The sequence below is a fragment of the Capricornis sumatraensis genome, chromosome 23, assembly GCF_032405125.1.
Source record: "Capricornis sumatraensis isolate serow.1 chromosome 23, serow.2, whole genome shotgun sequence".
In the NCBI taxonomy this organism is placed as follows: Eukaryota; Metazoa; Chordata; class Mammalia; order Artiodactyla; family Bovidae; genus Capricornis; species Capricornis sumatraensis.
In genome coordinates, this window is record NC_091091.1 from 36,358,026 (window position 1) to 36,377,157 (window position 19,132).

The 19,132-nt window shown below is 42.1% G+C and overlaps 1 protein-coding gene across 1 annotated transcript in view; it reads left to right on the plus strand.

Annotated features, from left to right (window-relative positions):
* Positions 1–19,132, plus strand: part of ATRNL1 (attractin like 1) — a 785,280-nt gene that overhangs the window by 698,245 nt on the left and 67,903 nt on the right. The gene's annotated exons all lie outside the window — the stretch shown is intronic.

A 19,132-nucleotide genomic window follows, 5' to 3' on the forward strand; every position in this document is an offset into this window, starting at 1 on the left:
CAAGCTAGATGGGAAAAGCGGTGTGGCTTAATGGTCAGAATGTCAGCTTTGCAGTCGGATGCATGTGGACCGCTTCCTAGGTGTTTTTTCCTGGGAAGACATGTAGACTTTCTTATCTTTAGATTTTCTTCTATAAAATGGGGGAAATACTGCCTATCTCTAAAGAATGACATAAGGCTCAAAAGAGATGATGCCTGTAATGCGCTCAATTCAGTGTCTAACAGATATGCTGTTTCTTCATGTCACCAGTACTTTTGCTGTTCTTTTTGGTCCATGTCTGTTTGGGTAATAACGTGAAGCTCTCTACACACGCAGTAAAATGCATGAACTTTATAACTGACATTTTCTTTGCTTCTCAGAAGCTTGTCTGAGTCCTTTCCACCTTTTTCTCAAATTGTAATTGTGTTTCCTACTTTTGAGCCTCTCTGAAATGAAATCTCCAGTTCCAGGGAAGATGAGCGGATTAGCATTTAAATTTACTCAAACTGAGACATAGGATTCAGTGTGTGCTCAATTAAAGATTTGATGAATGAATGATTACTGCATAATTATAGAGATTTGACAGTGATAAGCATAGTTAATTAATTGCTAAGATAGTGTATATTAAAGAATGGTTTCAAAGCATCTTTATGTATTTTGTGTTTTTAAGTGATTGGTAAACTGGATTCTAACCTCTTGCTCTCTGAATATTCTCTTAGTAATAGCCTACCATGTCTTAATTAGAGAACTGTTCTGACAGTTCCAGGAAAGAAAACATTTTTTTCTGTTAAAACATTTCTAGCATTTCAGCTAAACGATTTATCTACGATGATTTTTCCCTTTGTAGTAGACAATTAGAAGTATAGTACAGTAAATTTTCCGCCTTATGGATTCCAGCCAAGAGCCATGCAACTTTTATGCTTTATAAGCAATTGCAAACTAAAATGAGTAGCCTGTATATTGTAATAGAGCTGCTTTGAGCTGCTATTACCATAGAATACTTTTCCAGCTTTCCTAGAAGCATGAGGACAAAATTGAGAAGAAGGCATCTATCTGATTGACGCTAGGAAGCTACTTGCATTGTACTTCACTTTAGGCAGAATGGCAGTCATTTTATTTGCTATTAATGTGAATAGAGAGATCACTGCTTTTCAGAATGCATTCTGCAAAAAGATCTGTAGCCTGTACACATGGTTAGAAATGAAGCTGCCTGTGTAGACCAAAATGCTCCTGAGTTCAGTCAAACCCGAGGAGATCGTTGCAGAAATCACATTGCAAAAACCGTTCCAAATTTACTCAAATGAAGAATGTCTGTTGGTAGTTTAGACTGAAATCTCCCTTTAACTCTTCCTCCAGAATATGGGGGTGCAGGTAGGCCCTATTAGTATAAACAGTTGGATCAGGAATAGGTTAGTGACAAGTCAGTAATGTACATGTGTGTGTGCTGAGTCGCTTCAGTCATGTCCGACTCGTTGCAACCCTGTGGACCATAGCCTACCGGGATCCTCTATCCATGGGATTTTCCCGGCAAGAATTCTGGAGTGAGTTGCCGTTTCCTCCTCCAGGGGATCTTCTCAACCCAGGAATCCAGCCGGTGTCTCTTACCTCTTCTGCCTTGGCAGATGGATTCTTTATCACTAGCTCCACCTGGGAAGCCCAGTAAGGTGCACTCACATTCAAATATTTCTCCTGTGATAATACCTGGATGAGATTATTTTATTTGGGTTTTGGGGACAAAAGCATGACTTGAGAATATGAAAATCCTAGTAAATGCAAACAACAAACAATACAGGTTTAACTTAAACATTTCAGCCAACCATACATCTCCATAAATGCTATGTTAGCTTACCCTTACTTAGGGACTTGGCAGTACGTTTTCCGTAACAAGTAGATTTGACACACATTTACTCAAGTATTCAAAAATATTTACTGAGTACAGGCAAAATCCTAAGAAGTGGGTGTATGGTGAACGAAGACTCTTGCCCTTCTGAACCCTTATGGTCTAGTGCAAGAGACAGACAGGAATCAAGTGGTGCCGTGGGATCCTTTCTGCAAATGAGAACTTTGGAGGAATCCCAGGAGATAAAGATGGAGCAGCTCTGGTAGAGATGGAACAGGGCAAGAAACCTCATTCCTCTTCCCCTCACTGCCCTCTGGGCAAACCTCTGTAGGGCTCTGAGGACCTAGTTTGAAACCACTTTACATGTGATCTGACATGCAGATGGGTGCCTCTTTCTGCTCTGCAGGACACCATCATGGCTAAATCGATTTCAGATCTTGAGCACTGGGCTACCACCCTGGTCACACACCAAGGACTCAGAACTTCATTCCAACCATCCTTATTCAGTTGCTCAGTGTCTGACTCTTTCCAACCCCATGGATGACAGCACGCCAGGTTTCCCTGTCCTTCAAACATGCTGAAACTCATATCTATTGAGTCAGTGATGCCATCCAATCATCTTATCCTCTGTCTTCCCCTTCTCCTCCTGCCTTCAGTCTTTTTGACATTGAGGTCTTTCCCAATGAGTTGGCTCTTTGCATCAGGTGGCCCATGTATTGGAGCTTCAGCATCAGTCCCTCCAATGAATATTCAGGCTTGATTTCCTTTAGAATTGGCTGGTTTGATCTCCTTGCAGTCCAAGGGACTCTCAAGAGCCTTCTCCAACACCACAGTTCAAAAGCATCAATTCTTCGACGCTCAGCTTTCTTTATAGTCCAAGGCTCACATCCATACATGACTACTGGAAAAACCATAGCTTTGACTAGACAGACCTTTGTTGGCAAAGTAATGTCTGCGTTTTAATACACTGTCCAAGTTTGTCACAGCTTTTCTTCCAGGGAGCAAGTGTCTTTTAACCATGCTGAAGCTCCACAATTTGCTCTTCTCAGCAAGGGATTGAGAAGAGCAAATGGTTTAGGCAGGAGAGAATACCACTAGGAAGACTCTTCTTCTAGGAAATGGACAACTATGAGACAGAAATAGATATGGAAAAGTTGAAAGAAGCCTCAGTATACCTGAACACACACATACACACATGCATGTCAGCCAAATGCTTTGAACCTGCCCCACAGGTGTCTAAAGTTGAAGAGTATCATATAAGTAGGTATCTGTGTCTCTAGTCTTGGTAGATTCGGAGAAGGCAGTGGCACCCCACTCCAGTACTCTTGCCTGGAAAATCCCATGGACGGAGGAGCCTGGTAGGCTGCAGTCCATGGGGTCGCTGAGAGTTGGACACAACTCAGTGACTTCACTTTCACTTTTCACTTTCATGCATTGGAGAAGGAAATGGCAACCCACTGCAGTGTTCTTGCCTGGAGAATCCCAGGGACGGGGGAGCCTGGTGGGCTGCTGTCTGTGGGGTCGCACAGAGTCGGACACGACTGAAGCGACTTAGCAGCAGTAGCAGCAGCAGCAGTCTTGGTAGATTAATCTGGGGCAGGAGCCATATATCCTCCAGGATATATTTTCTTTTCCTATTCAAGTGTGTGTATGTGTGTACTCAGTCCCTTTAGTCGTGTCCGACTCTTTGAGACCCTATGCACTGTAGCTCACCAGACTCCTCTGTCCATGGGATTCTTCAGGCAAGAATACTGGAGAGCCATGCCCTCCTCCAGGGGATCCTCCCGACCCAGGGATTGAAGTCACGTCTCCTGTGCCTCCTGCATTGCAGGCAGGTTCCTACTGAGCCACCAGCGGAAGCCCCAAGAGGGATCTGGAAATATGCTTCAATAATAGTCAGAATAAGAAGATTCAACTTGACATCATGTTATGACCTTATAGTTTCAAGATTCTGTGCTCTTTGCTGTATAAGGTGCATGTTCTCTTACTACCCTTACAATTTAATGCTCGTGCCCCTGATACTCTGGATACAGGATAGTGCAAGTAGCTTCTTGGGCCAGCAGTGACACAGCCTGTACATGTAGAAGAATTTATCTCTAAGCCCTCAAATATTGTTTGATTGAAGGATTAGACGATTCTGGTGGAAAGGATGAGAAAAAGTGAAGTGTGGGATTTTTACGTACACTAATAGTATAACAGAAAAATTATAATGGCTATTGCATATATGTTGCATATTCTGTGCCAGATACTCTTAAAATAGTATATGTGCATGCATTCATACACTCTCAAACGTTACAAAATCCCCATAGATCAACATACTCACTACTGAAATGTCATTGATCTGGAAGCCAAGGTAAAACTTCTTGCCCAGGATCACACAGCTAACAAGTGACAGGATTTGAACCCAGACAGTCTGGCTGTCTAGTCAACGCTTTCAGCTCTGTGCTATGCAGCCATAGTGCCAGGAGAGCCCTCTGCTGGACGTGAAGGTAGAAGGCATTTCTTTTTAAAGTAAAAGGAGGGTGTGAACTCAATGAGGCTGTTTAATAGGGCAAACAAAATTGTTTACCCTATAAATTAGGAACTTTGAAAGGAATCAAGACAAAGGTTGATGGAGAAGACCCTGACTATGATGATTAAAACTGCAAATAAACATAATAGTCACTTAGCTGCTTTAAATTCTTTTTAAGAAATAGATAGTGGATAAATTATAAATAATCCTCAGCATAAGTTTTTTTAAGAAGAAATGATGAGAGGTTCTGGTCCAACTGTGTTCAAGTAGCTGCAAGGACATTCAAATTATGTCTGTAAGGAAAGCATTTTCAACCTGAAACTGAGGTTGCACCCAGCACCAGTAAATCAAAGCCAAAATGAAGCTATGGATGATGGATGGGAGCTAGATGAAATAACAGTATGAAGAAGCCTAGAGTCACAGTGGAGCGGTAAAAGCTGAATTTAAGAGCCAGGACAATTTTCGGAAGCTAGAAATCAAAATTCACCAGATGGTAAAAGCCGACACAGCAGTTGATGCCAAAAAGTATCCGGAAATGAGGCAAAGATTGCCTCCGACATGAAGTATCTTATAGGCTGGACCAGAATTATTTCAGGATAAAGTCGTCTTGCTCCAGCCTTCAAGCAGAGTGCTTTACCTAGACTGGCAGGTGCTGCCAGCCCAGGAGGTGGATCTGCAGCTCAGATAGAAAAGCTCACCTTCTGAAGGATGCGTGGATCTGACTCAGTGGGTTCAACCTGAACCTGGCCCTGGTAGAGGGTGGATTTAGGAGAAAAGCGAGAAAATCCTGGACTCTGGCTAGAGAAGAAGACCTGTGATCATTGGAAAGGAGTGAAACTGAAAGGGCCTGCTGCTGCTGCTGCTAAGTCGCTTCAGTCGTGTCCGACTCTGTGCGACACCATAGACGGCAGCCCACCAGGCTCCCCCATCCCTGGGATTCTCCAGGCAAGAATACTGGAGTGGGTTACCATTTCCTCCTCCAATGCATGAAAGTGAAAAGTCCAAGTAAAGTCACTGGAAGAATGTAATTAATGTTGTGAAACACCTCGACCGTCCGTGTCCCCGTCATTTGACTAATTAGTATTGAATTTTAATCCCGACTCTCTTGTACACTTCAGTGTAGCTAAGGCAGTTGTGTTCCTGAGTGTTTACAGTGTAAATAAGGGTGAAGGGACTGCCTTAGAAGAGACAGAGGGAGGCAGCGGATCACACGATGAAGGATTTTTTCCCTTGAGAAACCAAAATAAACAAGCTTTGGGTGGGTAGTTAGGAGACCCCCTTCTTACCTGGATGTGTCTTAAGTCTGAATCACATGATGCCCATCAAGTGGAAATTACCCAGGGTAATCAACCCTGAATACTCATTGGAAGGACTGATGCTGAAGCTGAAGCTAAAATACTTTGGCCACCTGATAGGAAGAGCTGACTCATTGGAACAAACTCTGATGCTGGGAAAGATTGAAGGCAGGAGGAGAAGGGTGCCACAAAGGATAAGATGGTTGGATGGCATCACTGACTCAATGGACATGAGTTTGAGTATATCCCAGGAGATAGTGAAGGACAGGGAGGCCTGGAGTGCTACAGTGCATGAGGTCACAAAGAGTCAGACATGACTTAGCAACTGAACAATAACAACGGGGGCTTGCATCTGTTTGTTGAGCTGCACTTATACCTGTGACCTCAGAGCCTGAACTGTCTTTTCAAGGGCAGGGAGGACCCCCACCTCTACCAAGGGCTTCCTCAGTTTTGTGCTTGGGTCAGTGACTGGGTGGTATGAGCGGACACTTTCCCATCTCTGAGTACTCCTGTCGGGGCCAGGCTACCGACCCTGCTCACTTCTCAGTTCTAGATGGGGGTCTTATATTGCCAGGGCCACTGCTAGCTCACGTATTGCTTTCGAGCAAATGCAGTTCCACCCAGAGTTCATGCACTGGCACCAAGTGTGAGCTGCATGTCAGCCCACACTCACCCCTTCCCTAGGGTTCCTGCTCAGTGGTGAGCTCGCACAGCCACTCAGAGCGCCCTGAGGATTGCTTCCGTCTCTGCCTTGGTGATGATGTACAAGCAACTCAGACGCACTGGAGCCATAACTGAATCCAGTAGCTTTCCCCTACAACTCCTTATTTCCCCGATTCTCCCTTGCTTGCCTAACCAAAATGTGAAAATCTTTTTTGACTCCTTAGTCAACCTCCACATGCAATGGAACGCTAGTCTGATCCCAATTCTGAGTTCTGAAATACTATTTCTGTAGTTGAAAAAGCTAGGAACTGTGAATGTTTTTTTACCCACAATAGGTTATCTTTCTCAGCCATTATGTCCATTTTATAAATGCAGAAACTTCTGATTGGACAATTTAAGTATTTTGACCCCAAATGAACCTGGGTGACTCCAAGTCCCATGTGTTTTTGATGAGCACATTGTCCTGTGCTCGTCAGTTGCTCCAGGGCCTCTAAATGGCTGCCCTACTTCACTCTCACCTCCCCACCCTCCTGGGGGCCTAGAGATAAGGACCTCAAGCACGTTCAGCCTACGCTCTTACAGGCTGTGCAAGGGCCAGCTGATTCTGACAAGGGAAGTTCAACCACTTCAACATGGCAGCCCACATTTATATTTCCAACTGGATTTTCTAACACTCAGGTCTCATTTCCAACACCGCTAGACTGAGACCAGCACAGCCAAGCTGCTGAGCATAAATGGTGGCTGGGAGATGCTATACACTCAACCGTGAGCCTTCACACACAGGTGTTGTCTCTGGGGAAGGGACTGGGGGGTGGCGAAGCTGAGACACAGAAGGTCTTGACTAAAAACTGAGATATGAGCAAGGACTCACGTACATTGGGATGCCTACAGAGTGCCCAGGTGACTGGATGTGTGATGACTCGATTTTGTGGGACGAAAACTAGCAGCCAGCTTCACATCACCCAGTGTTGTTGGGGCAATTTTTATTGAACTACCTTAAATAAGTGGCCTTAAAAGCACCACTCAGGCTCTGATGCCCACATTCTTCTTTCTGATCATCCTGAACCGTTCATGGTTTCCTGAAAGTGCCTTGTATGTTCATACATCCATTCCCTTATCCCACGATATCCCTCCAGCCTATTAAGGCAGTTTGTCGCCTGAAAAAATGTGGCCCTTTCCTGGGGTCACACATCATTGTCTCCTCTTTGAAGCCTTCCAGACTCTTTCCAAGGCAGTGTTAAAAACTGTTCTCTGTGGTTTTGTGACAGAGGAATAGACAGAAAGTTTGAGAAGGAAGGGGACTGAATTGAAGACTGAGAAGCAGAGGAGGGAAGAGAGTGGCATCTCTTCTTTCCTTACTGACTCTGGGGTAAGTGAGAGTTTGCTTGTCTTACTACTGTAGCATCGAGCACTTTGTGTGTTGGCTGGTTTCATAATTAGCCAGATATCTGCAAGTACCTCAACCCTGGCCAAACAGCAAGCCTTCCGTGCTCTCTGCTTCTCAGTAGGCTACTAGTTATTTCTGGAAGTCTCCAAAGGAATGAGCCACAGTTGCCATGAGCCTTCAACTCTGCTTGAACCCTCTGGCTCCAGCTGTCTCTTGCCCATGTCCCTGCCCAGAAAGCTGTTAGATGCCTCCACTCTTCCTTCGCCTCTCAGGGGAACAGATGCAGGTAGCAGTCCAAGGTCTTTATAATCTGAGACAGGACAGTGGGAGTGAATCGTCTGGCACCTGCATACCTCTCTTCATACCCATCCCGACCTGCAGGCGCCTTATTACCCCTCCTTCACAGGGAACTCCCATCCAGTTGACAAGACTCAGTGGGAAAATAGATGCCATTTCTTTCCATACTTCTCCCTCCATCTCAGACCCACTCTTCAACAAAACTCTGGTAAAAATTATCTAATGAGTTAACAGCTGTTAGGAGTCACCGGGGCAATTGTATCCTTAGTTACAAGCCCAACAGAAATGGGTAGAAATATATACAAAATGACCTTAACAGGAATGTTCATGGCAGTATTATTGAAAGCAAAAGTTTGGAAACAAGCCAAACAGCCATCGGCAGTAGAATGGATAAGTAAAGTGTAGGTATATTCATACACAGGAATAGCATGTAACCATGGAATAATGAACTATGGCTACAGGCAACAATGCAGATGCAGGTAAGGTTAAGCAAAAGAAGCCAGCCACAGGAGTGTACCTACAGTACATGTGTGCGTACTCAGTCACGTCCGACTCTGTACCCCATGGGCTGTGTAACCTGCCAGGCTACTCTGTCTGTGGAATTTTCCCGGCAAGAATACTGGAGTGGGTTGCCATTTCCTACTCCTTGAGATATTCCGGACCCAGGGATTGAGCCCATGTCTCCTTTGTCTCCTGCATTGGTGGGTGGATTCTTTACCACTAATGCCACCTGGCAAGCCATGATGATCCCTTTTATATAGTGGGGATTTTTTTTTAATTTATTTAAGGTATAGTTGATATACAATCAGGAGATCCAACCAGTCCATTCTAAAGGAGATCTGTCCTGGGTGTTCTTTGGAAGGAATGATGCTAAAGCTGAAACTCCAGTGCTTTGGCCACCTCGTGCGAAGAGTTGACTCATTGGAAAAGACTCTGATGCTGGGAGAGGTTGGGGGCAGGAGGAGAAGGGGACGACAGAGAATGAGATGGCTGGATGGCATCACCGACTCAATGGACGCGAGTCTGAGTGAACTCTGGGAGTTGGTGATGGACAGGGAGGCCTGGCGTGCTGCAATTCATGGGGTCGCAAAGAGTCAGACACGACTGAGCGACTGAACTGAACTGATACACAATGTTATATTCATTTAGTTTTTTTAATGATAATTATCCATGATAATAGGAGTCAGTTTAGTGGTTACCCTTGAAGAAGAGAGAGCAGAAGGAGTCTTCTAGGATTTTGGTATAGAGAGAACTGACTTTGAGGAGTGAATGTTCTGGCTAAGTCTGGATCTCATTCAGAAGTCTCCTGGATCTGAATGCAGATGCAGTCTTTTTGTACTCTTTACTTTCAGCCTATGGTGGGGCATTTGCAGTCGATGCAGGGGAGTGACATTTTTCAGTAGCTTATATCCACTCTGCTCATAGGAGGAAACCTGATGGTTGATACTGGAGACAAAATTCCAGGGAAAATAGTGTGCATTTAGCTACAGGCTCTGGGAGCAGCAGCACTAGAGCTGAGGAGAAAGGGAAACCGGCTGTCATAAAAAGGCAAAAGAAAATAGCAGTTTCCATCTGGACCTTACCTTCCCATGGCTGTTTCAGCCATCATCATTCCCAAATGGATTTGAAATGGTATCTTACCTCATTACTCTTTCTATCTGGTCCAATATTTCTTTTGGTAATGCACGCTTACAAAGCACCTATAAACAGAATCCTGGCCTATTTTCAAGGACGGGAGCTATGACACACAAATTAACTATAGAAAGGTTTGGATTTGGGATGGTTTTATTTCATCGTGCAGAATGCTTCAGTCGTCTCTCAACATAGCCAGCTATTGCAAACTCCGATACCAGAATCGTATTACTCCCAGAGTAGATCCCTTGGCTGTTAGGAGATTCTCAGCAAACAACAACAAAAAGCGTTAAGCCTCTTCTTCCTAATTATGTCTTTCTCTAAATATCTAATTATCATTGAGAACAAATTGCATGTTACAGAGATAATATTATGGGGAATCGTTAATCTGTTGGGCTTCTGCTTTTGAATTCCTGAGTCGGTGCTGCAGCTGCTGGAGCAAAAAATTTTGCCACCTGGACAGTTCATTACAATTTCATATTTAAATGCAAAACTGCCGAAGAGCGATTCTACTCGATGGACTTGGCTTCTTTAGGCATTTTGTAGATATGCATCACATGTACAGCTTTTCCAAGCTTCCCAGGTAGCTGGAAATATTGAACAACTGAGCATTTAGAGGGACAGAATTACAAGGAAGCAGTGGGAATATAGTTATACCAATAAGGTGACAGTGGAATTAGCTTCTGTAATTATTCTTTCTTTTTATCAATGCACAAAGGTCTGCAGATTTTTATGACATTCCTCAGTAACTACATGGGATCACCTTAATAAAGGCTGATCCAAAAAATACACATTCCCAAAGATTACCTGATAATTGCACCTACTGTAATATGCTTAAAGCTAATTAACATTCAATCTTCACTTTAGAGAATAGAAATTACTAGGTACTTATCCCATAATTACATCTTTGTGCACTTGCTATTGTAATCCACAGCGTTAACTATATAATTAAATGATGAACAGTGACTGTATAAGTAGAGAGTACTTATGTAAAATGTGTCTTATACAAAAAATAAAAAATAAACAGTTTCAAAGAATCACATCTCATTGTAAATTCCATTGTTCTCAGGGAGATTAGATAGCATGTCAAAAATTAATAATAATACTGTTACTCCTTGGAGGTGGAAGGATGATAGTACTGCCCCATGGTCAGGAAGATGTCCACTGTGGTTCATCTCACCACGAGGGATGAGTTCCATCCAGCAGTTCTCACTGTTTTCTCTGGGTGTACATGAAAACACAAATGCTTAGAAGTTGTAGTAAATATGGCCTGTGTCTAAGCTGTTAAGCTGTATAGTTTTGTGTCGGGTGCTTTTTATAATAATTCTTTTCAAAAATAACATTTTTATCTGATTATAATGCTAATAGGTATTCATTGTAGAAAATTCATAAAATGTCAAAAAAACAGAAGAAAATAGAAATTATAATACTGTATTGTGTTAACTTTTTGTTTTATATGCTTTGTCTCTTTTCTAAAAAATTATTTTAAGAAAATGTGGTTGACTTACAATATTGTGTTAATTTCTTCTCTATAGCAGAACAATTCAGTTATATATATATATTTAACTATATATATATATATATAATTTTTCATGTTCTTCTCCATTATGGTTTACCATAGGACATTGACTATAGTTCCCTATGTTATACAGTAGGACCTTGCATTTAATCTGTTCTATATATAATAGTTTGCATCTGCTAATCCTAAACTCCTAATTCTTCCCTCCTCCACCCCTGCCTCCTCCTTGGCAACCACAAGTCTGTTCTCTATGTCTGTGAGTCTGTTTCTGTTTTGTAGGTAAATTTTTTGTGTCATATTTTAGATTCCACATATAAGGGATATTGTATAGTATTTGTCTAGGTCCATCCATGTTGCCACAAATGGTATTGTTTTATTCTTTTTTATGACTGAGTAGTATTCCACTATGTGTGTGTGTGTGTGTGTGTGTGTGTATCACATCTTGTTTATTCATTCATCTGTTAATGGACATTTAGGTTGATTTAGGTTGTCTCCATGTCTTTGCTATTGTTAATAGCATTGCTGTGAACATAGGGGTGATGTGTCTTTTTGAAACATGTTTTTATCTGGATATCCGCCTAGGAAAGGGGTTTCTAGATCATATAGCAATCCTATTTTACTGTTTTGAGGAATCACCATACTTTTTTCCATAGTGGCTGCATTTTATACTCCAACAGTGTAGGAGGGTTTCCTTTTCTCCACACCCTCTCCAGCACTTTTTAGCTGTAGACTTTTTAATGATGGCCATTCTGACTAATGTGAAGTGGTACCTCATTGTAATTTTGATTTGAATCTCTCTAATAATTAACAATATTGAGCATCTTTTCATTTATCTTTTGGCCATCTGTATGTCTTTTTTGGAGAAATTCCTGTTTAGGTCTTCTGTCCATTTTTGAATTGGGTTGTTTGTTATTAAATTGTATAAAATGTTTGTATACTTTGGAAATTGAACCCTTGTCAGATGCATCATTTGCAAATATTTTCCCCCAATCCATAGGTTGTCTTTTAACTTTGTTTATGGTTTCCTTTGCTGTACAAAAGCTTGTATGTTTAATTGGGGCCCATTTGTTTGTGTGTTGGTTTTTTTTTTTTTTTTGACTTTGCTTTTATTTCTGTTGCTTTGGGAGACTAACCTAGGAAAACATTTGATTTGATTTGTGTCACAGAATCTTTTGCCTATGTACTCTTCTAAGAGTTTTATGGTGTCATGTCTTATATTTCAGTATTTAAGCCATTTTGAGCTTATTTTTGTGTATGGTGTGAGGATTTGTTCACTTCAGCTTCATTGATTTCCATGTGGCTGTCCAATTGTCCCAACACCACTTGCTGGAGAATTTGAGTCTCTTTTCCAAATGAATCAGTCTCTCTGTGTATGTGAGTATGTGTACACATATATAAGTATATGTATACATATACATAAAACATTGCAACCTGCTTTTTAAAGCAGTACTGAACCCTATAATGAAGTATTATTTCTCATCATATTTCCCATGATCCTATAATATTATGTGGGCTTCCCTGGTGGCTCAAAGGTTAAAGCATCTGCCTGGAATGCGGGAGACCAATGTTCGATCCCTGGGTAGGAAAGATCCCCTGGAGAAGGAAATGGCAACCCACTCCAGTTCTCTTGCCTGGAGAATCCCATGGAGGGAGGAGCCTGGTAGGTAGGCTACAGTCCATGGGGTCGCAAAGAGTCAGACACAGCTGAGCGACTTCACTCACTCACTATGATATTATGCAATACTGATAATACCTAAATTATTTAACCATTTTCGATGGACATTTACTTCCAGTTTTTCACAATTGTGTGGTTAAGTCACCAAGTCATGTCCGACTCTTTGTGACCCCATGGACTGCAGTTCGCCAGGCTTCCCTGTCCTTCACTGTCTCCTACAGTTTGCTCAAACTCATATTCATTGAGTCAGTGATGCAGTCCAACCATCTCATCCTCTGTCACCTCCTTTTCCTCCTGTCCTCAATTTTTCCCAGCATCAGAGTCTTTTCCAGTGAGCTGGCTCTTCACTCTCTTGACAGGAGAGTGAAAAAGTTGGCTTAAAGCTCTACATTCAGAAAACTAAGATCATGGTATCCGGTCCCATCACTTCATGGCAAATAGATGGGAAAACAGTGGCTAACTTTATTTTTGGGGGCTCCAAAATCACTGCAGATGGTGACTGCAGCCATGAAATTAAAAGACGCTTACTCCTTGGAAGGAAAGTTATGACCAATCTAGACAGCATATTAAAAAGCAGAGACATTACTTTGCCAACAAAGGTCTCTCTAGTCAAGGCTATGGTTTTTCTAGCAGTCATGTATGGTTATGAGAGTTAAACTATAAAGAAAGCTGATCGCCGAAGAATTGATGCTTTTGAACTGTGGTGTTGGAGAAGACTCTTGAGAGTCCCTTGGACTGCAAGGAGATCCAACCAGTCCATCCTAAAGGAGATCAGTCCTGAGTATTCATTGGAAGGACTAATGTTGAAGCTGAAACTCCAGTACTTTGGCCACCTCATGCGAAGAATTGACTCATTTGAAAAGACCCTGATGCTGGGAAAGATTGAGGGCAGGTGGAGAAGGGGATGACAGAGGATGAGATAGTTGGATGGCATCACTGACTGGATGGACATGAGTTTGGGTAAACTCCAGGATTTGATGATGGGAAGGGAAGCCTGGCGTGCTGTGGTCCATGGGGTTGCAAAGAGTCGGACATGACTGAGCGACTGAACTGAACTGGCTCTTCACATAAGGTGGCCAAAATATTGGCACTTCACCTTGAGCATCAGTCCTTGAATGAATATTCAGGACTGATTTCCTTTAGGATTGACTGGTTTGATCTCCTTGTAGTCCAAGGGACTCACATGAGTTCTCCCCAGCACTACAGTTTCAAAGTATTAATTCTTCAGCAATCAGCCTTCTTTATGGTCCAACTCTCACATCCGTACATGATTACTGGAAAAACCATACAGACCTTTGTCAGTAAAGTGATATCTATCGTTTTGATTACACTGTCTAGGTTTGTCAGAGCTTTCCTTCCAGGGAGCATCTTTTGATATTGTGGCCACAGCCCCCATCCATGGTGATTTTGAAGCCCAAGAAGATTAAATCTGTCACTGCTGTTTCTGCTTTTTCTCCATCTATTTGCCATGATGTAGTGGGACCAGATACCATGATGTTAGTTTTTTGAATGTTGAGTTTTAAGCCAGCTTTTTCGCTCTCCTCTTTCACCCTCATCAAGAGGCTCTTTAGTTCCTCTTTGCTTTCTGTCGCTAGAGTAGTATCATCTGCATATCTGAGGTTGTTGATATTTCTCCCTGCAGTCTTAATTCCAGCTTGTGATTCATCTAGCCTGGCATTTCATGTAACATATGACCCACTCCAGTATTTTTGCCTGGAGAATTCCATGAACAGTTGGGCCTGGGTGGCCACAGTCCATGGGGGCACAAAGAATCGGGTGTGACTAAGCACACGTGCACGCTACCATTTAATTATCAATTTTGCCCTTCACTGTGTGAGAATTCCCTAAGAGAAATTTTAAATATTATGTTTTCATGAAAGCGTATTCTAGGTTCTCCATTTTAAATAGTTACCTTGTGACAATTTCAGTGCCTGAGTTTACATCTGTATTCACACTGTACTGGAGCCCTGGTGATTCTCTTTCATTGTCATGGACTAATGAGAAAGGGTGGAGGTTGACTTATGCAATTATTTGTATACTTGATACCACCAAACAAAACCAAAAAACTTCATAGGATGCATGACAAATGGAAGTTAGAATGAAGAAAAGCGGTTGTAGGATTGTGTCATCACTTAGCAGTGGCACAGATACAAAAACCAAGAAGTTGATACCATATTCACATAGCAGATAGTAATCAAGGTTCAAATAAATGCCAGTCACTCTAAATTAATGCTGTTGATTTGAATGGTATTTGTTTTTTAAATATTTTATTTAATTTATAGATTTGTTTAAAAATTGCTTGGTTGTATAAGAACTGTAGTCATAAATAGTTACTGTGTAATTTCATATTTTTACACATTTAAGTAACAGTGAAAATAATTTAGTCTAACACTGAGGGAGCTGTAAGAAGTTTTCTTTTAAAATGGATCTATACATTTTCTCAATTTGGGTTGCACTGTTCTCACAGCTACATCCTTATGCATATTCTTAGAATAAATTGTTTCCTTGGGGAAATTTCTTAGACATAAAATTACTGTCAGATGTTGTAAACATTCTACGGTTTTTGATGTTTTGAACTCAAATTTGAGTTCAGAGTCTTCAAGTTACTTTTTCTTCCTTTAGTTTTGTCTTCATTTTAATGTTTTCCTCAGTAATCCACTTACTTCCATTTGCAAATATTTATTGAGAGTTTACCCTGCGTACGCATCATGCTTCTCACTGGGCCTTCAAAGACAGAATAACTCAGCCTGTGCCCCGGAGCCCCCCAACTCACAAGGAGGTGATGGCATAAGGCAGTGATTCTCAAACATTTGGTTTCACATTTAGAAATGATTGTGGGCCCCACATAGCTTTTGGGGAGATAAGTTATGTCAACTGATATGTATTCTGTTAGAAAATGGATAAATTTTTAAAATGCCATGATTCTTATTTTCACTTTAAAGCTTGTGTTTTATCATTGGCCAAATGTACTGTTACTCATTTTTCCTGAAATGACAGGCTTACTTTGTTCATTTTTGAGAAAGAATTTTCCATATACCGAAGTCTGAATAACCACAATTTGTCAGTCATTATTTAAGAAAGAAATAGTGTCCTGTAAAAGAAGAAAGAACACAGCTAGCTCGTCTGGCAAATTCAAACCATCACGTAAGTGCTTTCCTTGAGACAGCCATCTTCCTTTGATATGCAGCAGAAGTGCTGTGTACATAATTGCTATCGTCTTTTTTGCCACGAGTATGGAGAAGATGAGTAATACCTCAGTGCTCTTACAGCTTGGTACCACTGTCTCGATTCACACTATACAACTCTAGCAATTTTACCCAACATGTCACTTGCAATATCAGTGTCAATGTCTACCCAGTGAAAAAGGCAGTAATGTCTTAGTGTTGATAAGGCTTCCCCGGTGGCTCAGTAGTAAAGAATCCGCCTGCCAATGCAGGAGACATGGGTTCAGTCCCTGGGTCGAGAAGATCCCCTGGAGAAGAGAATGGCCACCCACTTCAGTATTCTTGCCTCAGAAATCCCATGGACAGAAGAGCCTGGCAGGCTACGATCCATGGGATCGCAAAAAAGAGTTGGGCAAAATTTAGTAACTAAGCAGCATTATGTTCGTAGATGATGTCTTTAGGCTATGAAAATGGTTTGACTTAATGACCCTCCTAAAAGGGCCTCAAGGACCTGTAAGTGTCTGGAGACCATATCTGGAGAACCACTGCTATGAAGTGTGATTACTATGTGCTGGATGGATGTACTGTGTACTGTGGCCACCTAAGAGAAAGAGAGCCTCAGCCTGAGTGGGAAGTCAGAAGAGGTGTTCATAGCTAAGTAACAATTAAACTGAAACTCAAAGATTAGGGTGGAGAAGGCAACCCACTCCAGTACTCGCCTGGAAAATCCCATGGATGGTGGAGCCTGGTAGGCTGCAGTCCATGGGGTCGCTAAGAGTCGAACACGACTGAGCAACTTCACTTTCACCTTTCACTTTCATGCATTGGAGAAGAAAATGGCAACCCACTCGTGTTCTTGCCTGGGGAATCCCAGGGATGGGAGAGCCTGGTGGGCTGCTGTCTACGGGGTCACACAGAGTCGGACACAACTGAAGTGACTTAGTAACAGCAGCAGCAAAGATTAGGGAATTTGCTTAAGAACATATCAATAAAATAAGAAGTCCAGAACCCCACATTTATTACTTCATCTTTCTAATCTTCATATCGCACTGGTTTGAAGTGAAGTGCACAGCCTCCATCTCCTCATTTCCACTCCAGCCTACATTCTGGCCTTCTCATATACCCAAACCATCTTGCTCTCTCTTTCTTAAAATACCCCCCTGCCTTGACTTGACTTGTGCGGTATTCTTCTGGTTTTCCTCCTCTTTCTGTCTATTTTCTGCTGTCTTGCAGTCTTCCATGCCTCCATCCAGCCACAGCAAAAACTAGTACTACTTCTAGGCCATCATTTCTCACCACTCTGCACTCCCTCTAAAGCACTCCCACACACACCCAAGGCTTTCATTATAGTTTCTCATCAATTTTAGCCCCAAGAAAACTTGTCCTCCAAACCTTAGCTGCTATAGGCCAGCATCACTGGCATCACCTGTGAACCATGGACCCACCCCAGGTCTATTGAATCAGAATCTGCATTTTAACAAGGTCACCCAGTGATTTCTGGTCACATTCAAGTTTAAGGTGCACTGTTCTTAGAACCAGACCCAAAGGTAAAACTGCTTCCCTAGCATTTCTTCTTGGCAGTCTCAAAGGACCCTCAAAATCAGCACATTCAGAGTAGAACTTATATATTTTTTCCACCATATCTAGTTCTTTTTCTAGGTTACCTCATCTCAGTGAGTGGACTAGTCATCCACTCAGTCATGTACATGGAAACCTTGCTCTTTTATCTTCCATATATAATTTGTCACCAAGTTCACGATCTCTCACATCCTCTCTGGGCTGTCTATCACCCTCTTCACTGTCACCATCCTTGTCTGAGCTATCATTGTCATTTTGCAGTATCTTCCCAAATGGTTCCCTGCTTTGATCCTTACCCACTCCAACTTATTTTCATTTCCCACGATGCTTAGAACATTCCAATGACCCTCCGTTGCTCTTATGATAAAGATGAAAATCTGTCTTGGGAGATCTACCTCCTACCTGCCTCTCCAAACTCACCTTGTCCTTTAAGATTTCAGTCATCTCACACCTTGCTCTCTTGAAAAGTGAAAGTGAAGTCACTCAGTCGTGTCTGACTCTTCACAACCCCATGGACTGCAGCCTACCAGGCTCCTCTGTCCACAGAATTTTCCAGGCAAGAATACTGGAGTGGGTTGCCATTTCCTTCTCCAGGGGATCTTCCCGACATAGGGATTGAACCCGGGTCTCCCGCACTGCAGGCAGATGCTTTACCCTCTGAGCCACCAGGGAAGTCACTCACCAGACAATTTATCTAGTAGATTCCCATTCTTCCCTAGACTTTAGCTCAATCATTCCTTCCACAGAGAATCTTCTCTGGCCTCTGTAATTATATCTCTTCCTTTTATTCTGTGATCTCACCCATTTCATTTATTCTCCTGCATTGTTGTCAGTTGTAACTCAACATTCTTTTTTTTTTTTTTTTGGTTAATATCTTTGATGAACCTTTGGTTAATATTTAACATTCCCATGAGACTGCAGGGTCTGTTAAGGCACCACGTATGCTCACTCAGGGCCTGAAGGATAATAGGCAAAGTCCTGCAGGTTCTTACTTTTGTTGGTGAATCCTGTGAGGAATTCTTTTCTCCCCATTGTCAGATAACAAATGATGCCTGTCTTTCAAGACTGAGCTCCTGCATGTGGTCTTCCCAGCTAAATTGCTCTTCAAAACCTCTTATATGGTACTTATTACCTTCTAATTGGCGTAAATAACCCCTAGTTGTTAAAATGTTAAACAGAAGTTTAATTTTCATGACACTCAGTCCAGTGGGCTGAGTGAAGCAGGTCCTCCATCCAGTGACTCAGAGGTTATGTTCCCTTCATCCCATCCTGCTGTTTTCCTAGCATGTGGCTCCCAAGGGTATCACAGGGCATGGAGATGCCTCATAGTCTCTTAAATGACCTGGCCCAGAAGTGACATGTTATTTCTACTGCATTAATAATCTGATCCATCCTAAATGGATGAGACAGTGGAGTATAATCTTTCCATATGCCTCAGAATGTGCATAGAACCAAACACAAATGAAAACCAGTAATCCTACGAACTGTAAACTCCTGAAAGAAGACAAGGTCAAGGTCTGAGTCATCAGTACAAGAACACTGAACTATTTGATCTTTTACCTGTTTGGTAATTAATATAGATTACTGGTTC